Source organism: Macaca mulatta, chromosome 13 (genome assembly GCF_049350105.2).
Source record: "Macaca mulatta isolate MMU2019108-1 chromosome 13, T2T-MMU8v2.0, whole genome shotgun sequence".
Classification (NCBI taxonomy): Eukaryota; Metazoa; Chordata; class Mammalia; order Primates; family Cercopithecidae; genus Macaca; species Macaca mulatta.
The window spans coordinates 54,810,385-54,816,458 of NC_133418.1; positions in this window are offsets into that span (position 1 = coordinate 54,810,385).

Genomic DNA, 6,074 nt, shown 5'->3' on the forward strand with positions numbered 1-6,074 from the left:
GGACTACAGGCCTAAGTGTCCTTTATTGATGGGAAGGCCTAAGTGGGCAATGGGCCTTCCATAGTCTCTTGGCAGAGAGCCTTGGTGTGGCCCTCCTCATCTAGGTCATAGTGACATAGAAGAGGCAGGCCAAAACTGCACTGGGTAATGGAGACTCCAAGGCTTAAGTAGAAGTTGTGTATGGTAAATACTGGTTGAATAAATAAGCGATGTCACAGGGTTCGCCACCAAGAAGACATGGGATAGAGTGTCTTCCTCTGAGAGCATGCTGGTTTATTCCCACCAGATCCCCAGGAGGATCAGTAGTAGGGGGTCCTTCTTCACAACAGGCACAGAGAGAAGTTAAGTTTGAGAGGAGAGCCATGCCTTAGTAATTGTATTGTGAATTCCCAGTTTTCTGCTCCACTGTCTGGAATCTAAGGTCTCCCCCATAGAAAATAGGTAGCCTCGTTCAAAGGCTTAAACAGGAAAAGATGCTGTATATGGAAGACTGATGACAATGTGGCACAGCTCTTGTAAAAATTGGGGCAAGGGAGTATGGGACTCAGCAGCCAGGCTGATGACGCTTCCAATCCCACCCCTCACCAGCTCTGTGGGCTTGGGGCAAAATGCCTCACTTCTCTCTCCCTCAGCTTCCTCACCTGTAAAGTTTGGATAATGCTAGCACTCCCCTCCCAGGGCCAATGTGAAGGTTCACAGAGGCCCTGCAGTGGCGCACTCAGCCCTTAGTCAGCACTCAGTAAATGTGGGTTGACCCTCATTATGACATGGGCCCATACAGCATTATAACAAGTGATATTTTTTCATCCAGCTACTGTGAACAAGTCAGGAAACTTCGGAAATAAGATTTGTCATCTTGTGGGGGAGGCTATTTTATGTGAAAGCTGTCTTTCTAATTATCCACAGTTCAAAGCTTCCTCTCCACAACCACAGTAAACAAGGGATCCTGATGCTGTAGAGAACATAGCTTTTGTTGAGGTTGTGACCAATGCACAATGAGGTTGGGTTCCATTTGGAGCTCGTCCACGGTGATGGATCCTAGAATCACACATCCTAAAAGGACCCAGCTGCCACCCCTACCCTTTGGAGAAAGCAGACAAGGCAGGCCACTTTCCAAAGTAGCAGTACCAGAAAGTTCCTTTTTCATCAGCCCTGCAGGCACAATGCCAATGTAGTTAACTTATAGGGCACCATAAAAAACTTTCAAAAATTTTAGGTGGTTTTTAGAATAAGAAGACATTGGTCAACAAGGAGAAAGACAACTTTTTCCTTCCTCTTGACTCTGAAAAAGTGCTCTCCTGGTGTAACAAAAACAGGAAGACACACTGCACTTGGCGAACTTGCCAAGACGAGGACTTGAGCACCAGTGAGACTCACGCTGGAAAGGTGGCAGCATGAGGCAGGGCGTTTGTGTGCTGTTCTTAGAGGTGTCCTCACCTTTAGGACACAGCCTGATACGGAGCGGGTGCTCAAGCCGTATTTGTTCAGTGAATGAATAAATGTATACTAACCAAATGGGTTAGTATGTAACAGAATGGACATCCTCAGCCAATGCCTCTCTCCTCTCAGTGAGTTGTGCAATCCACGAGGTCTTTCCTTCCACGTGCCCCAGCCTCCAGGCCACACCACAGCCCCACGAAGCTCTGCCCTGCCTAAGCACCTGCCTCAACTGCCCTGGATGTTCTCCTTCCCAGTAATGCTCCTTTCCCAGCAAACACTCACTCTTCCTCCAGGGCCTAGCTCGAATGCACCAACTCTGACTTCTCATGGAACTTTACCGTACAACTTTATTCCACAACTAATTACACCGCATTAAATTGTGTGCATATCTTTCCCAGGCTACAGGCTGCTCGAAAGACGCGGAAGTCTTGGCAGTGCTTACAGCCCCAGTGCGCTACCTGCATCATCAGAGACACCCAAAACAAAGGGCAAGTCAGCCAAGAGCGAGTGAACCAGCAGGTGAAACCAGTAGGTGGGATGATGGGGCAGTGGAGAGGGTGGGACTGTGGCTAATTCTGATCAACAAATGGGCTCAACTGGAGCTACACAATCTCAATCCTCATCACAGGCTCCAAGGGCTGAAAACTTAGCTAGTGATGTTTCCCTTAAATTAAAAGAAAAAAAGAAATCTGATGAACGCAGTTCTGCAAGGACAACCATGAAAGGGTAAACTGGGATACAAAACATCAGAAAGACCACAATTTCTTTAATAATGAAATAATTTATTATTTGTTAACGGTTGAACAATACAGTTTACATATACACAGCAAAGATTCTCTAAAACATGTAGTTTCTAAAAATGCATGTGCTAACTGTAGTAAAAAGCACCATTCTCTATGGTCTTGACACAGGATTTACATTGGCGTCATATTTACATAAAGAAACATCTGGAAACAGAATAGCATACCCTTTCATCTGCTGCTCCCCTGTCAGGCTGTATGTAGCATTAGGAAGATGGCCCCCCCAAAATGATGGTTAACAGCAATATTCCAAGAGCACCAGTTCTAGGGACGGGGGTAAAGGCAAGTTTGGTTGTCAGGTAAAAGCTAAAATGAAGAATGCTCCCTCAACTTGCCACCCCCCCAGAGAGAAGAAATCAAAATGTAAAAATCTGGATAAATCTTAAAATTGGGTGCCTTATGATTTCTCACTTTATGATTTTGAGAAAAGGTCAGATACTCAATCTCTTCAGCCATTCAATAGCTGAATCTAGCAGTGCCTGTCAATTTCTTCTTTCAGAAGAATCTAAGAAAAATCATCCATGTAATATTGATAATGAAAAAAATCATGATAAATCACCTATTGCACACCCCACCCTCTAACCCAGTTATCTTTGAAAGCAAAGCATCCTACAGTCTATAGATATCAGAGGATGTAGAATGAGAAAACCACCTCATCGAAAAGGGCCTTTGGGTTGTCTTCAACCAGGAAGAGTTTTTAAATAGGAGTAGCCAGCTACTAGACACGCTAAACACGCTGCACTGGAGTCAAACATAGAAAAAGAATAGATTGACGTGCAGGAAATCGCGTTTAGCCTTTTACTACCTGATGTTCAACACTCAGGGAAGGCAAAGAGGTGCAGACAAACTTGGGGAAACAAAGAAGAAACAGAAAAGACCAGGATTTTAAAGTCTCTTGTGTGGTTCATGAAAAAATAAAAAATAAAAAAAGACCAAGACTTGGGGGAAGTAGACTGTAAAGGACAATGATAGTGGTATTCTTGCCAATACAGTGTGGTATAAAAACCTAAATAATAATGTGTGTGTGTGTGTGTGTGTGTGTGTGTGTGTGTGTATAGACACTTTTCAAAAATAAGTTCTCTCTTGAAAGGATGGGGAAGAGGCAAGAAGAAATAAGCCCACAAAATCCATTCTCAAGCTCTAAGATATTGCTAGACGGTTATTTTGAGCATCACAATCCTACCTAGTTTACACTTTTTTCTTTTTTCTTAGCCCCCAGGATTTGCTCTTGGCCACTTTGGGGATGCAGAAGAGAGGCCCACAGGAAACCTAAGTCAAGGCCCCTTTGTTGCTTTTGAAAAAGTAGAGGTTAAAGGAAAATGCCCACCTTAAAAAATAAACAAAACAAAAAAACACTCAAGTGGCCAACTGCAGGATGAGGGGCTACTTCATGTTCAGTTCTGAATCAACACTGAAATTATTTTCATCTTGGGTTGACTGGGAAAATCTAGGTCCTGCCTAAAAATGTGATGCATTTTGAATCACTAAACTAGCATTAGGTGTGTGACTACAGAAAGGAGCCAGCAGTTGCTATCAGCACCTTGAAGAATTCAAGATCTCTGCTTAGCAAAAGAGAACCAAAATAAAGACACCCTGGGTGCTCGGCCCACCATTCAAAGCCAACAGGGGATGGAAAGCTATGTTTTCAGGATGTTACAGAAGCACACATATATATTTTCTCACTGAATGAAATTAAATTAGACTGCGTACTCTTATTTTTCCCACTTGCACTATGATGGTATCAATAAGAGTGCAGTTTAGATTTTTTAGTTTTTTAAAATCAACTTTCACATAAAAATATGCATGTGCCTATATTTATACACGTCTATATTTACGTACAATTGTCAAAGTCTTAAAGGCTGGGGTTTATATCTTTGCCCATCCCCTCCCAACCCCAAATCCCTACTAGAAAGGTTTTCATCTTGCTTAAAAAGACAAAACAACTAAAAAGACTATAGCTCTTAGCAGTCAGGCTGGTGGATCAGTGAATGAGAGAGGATAGACTGGCAAACCAGGGCTGCTGGTCAGCAGCGGGGGCGGAGGATGGGGTCAGGGGATTAGCTGCCTTGGGCTGAGTTTGCTGGTCCTGAAGATTACAGTTTTGGTTAGAGAGAGAAGCCTGTCTAGCATGCTGACTCGGTCTACCTCGAGCTTTGAAAGTAATGTCTAACCCTGCTGTCAGTTTATCACAAGTGCATTAAAAATATAGAGATCTATCAAGTTCCACATTTATATGCAATCAAATTGAAAAGGACCAGACAAACAGTGCAAAGGTCAAATAATTACTGTTTTATATTGGGACAGTACATTTCAGATTTCAACCAAAAGACAAAAATGCAGTTTAACTCAAAGGCACAACAATTGAAACACAGAAAATAATGGCATCTCTTGGATGCCTTATTTCTAAATTAAACAAAGAAGTACACAAATTTTGTTCCCTTCCCTCCCCCAGTGCAAGCCCACAAGCTTTTTCCAAAGTCTTGAGCTTTCGATGCTGTCCCGCATCGTGGACTTGTGAGGCGCTTGGATGTAGCAATGAAACAAAATGCTTGAGAGGTCTAGTGAATGGCATTCAAAAGGGACCTCAAAGTGCAGACATATCTTTTTCAAACATGTTACAGGCTGAGCTGGCTCTGTGAACACCATCACTCTGCTTAAAATCCAGGAAGCAGGCTTTAAAAATGCAAAAGGCATACAAGTTGTATTTCAGTGCAAATCTTTAGCTGGTTGTTGGAAAAGATTCCAAAAATTAAAAAAAAAAAAAAATCCTTTGTGTCACCTGCCCCTCCCCCCAGCCAAAGCTGAAATGAAGAAAAAACAAAGACAGAAGAATTACAGATGACTTTGGAATCATTTAAGAATCCACTACTTCCAATTAGAACATTTAGAAAAATACATTAAAGAATCATTTTTTAAAACACATAAAAGTAATCTTGCTTTTTGAGATTGCTCTTCGGGCATAGAATGAGCTTCCGTGGGGAGTGCGTTTGAACTTTGACCTTAGCTGTGTGCGAGGTGCAGACGCTGGGGGAGCTTCAGGCTGTGGTGTGCGAGTGACCACAGGCCAGCAGGCGCGCGGGGGGGGGGTGGCTGCCCGCTGCCGAGTCAGCCATTGAGCCCTTAGGTCGCAGTGCGTCCATGGATTTTAGGAATGTTCTCATCACTTCGTGACACACTCTGCTTCAGCATCACAGATTTTACAAATGGTTCAAATTCAATGAAAAAGATTCGCCAGAGGCTGAAAACATCAAGACCTCAAAAATATGAATGCAAAAATATTCAGGGGAATGAACTAATTTTGTAGATACCTACATACAAAGTTTCTAGAACATCTATAAAAGCACAAAGTCATAAGAATTTTTTTCCATTACATTAGTTTATATAAAATGAATAAATAGTATTTATAGATTTAATGTGTCTTATGTACATATACATGTGCTCTGTTTTAGCTTAAATAAAAATGCTACAAAGTTGGAGACCACTTAAGGGAGAAATCATAACCAAAAAGAAAAATCGGCCTTTTAAACTATCAACCCAAAAGCCTCCATAAAGAAGTTTCTGGGTGTGTCCAAAAATAATCAATAAGGAGAGGAGTTCTAGTAACGGTGTACCATCCTCTCCTGTTCACCTGCAACAGAGTAGAAACGTGGACTTTTTCTTTCACTGATAATGGCTACTAGCGCTGCTAGTGCCACAGCTCAGTTATTGCTGAAAGTTCAATAGGAAAATAGATTATAATTGGACCAAATGTCACTTATTTGGGGGGAAAAAAAGGATAATCACTTTGTGTTAAGTGGGAAATGGAGATCTCATTTATCTCTGAGGTAGGAAAAA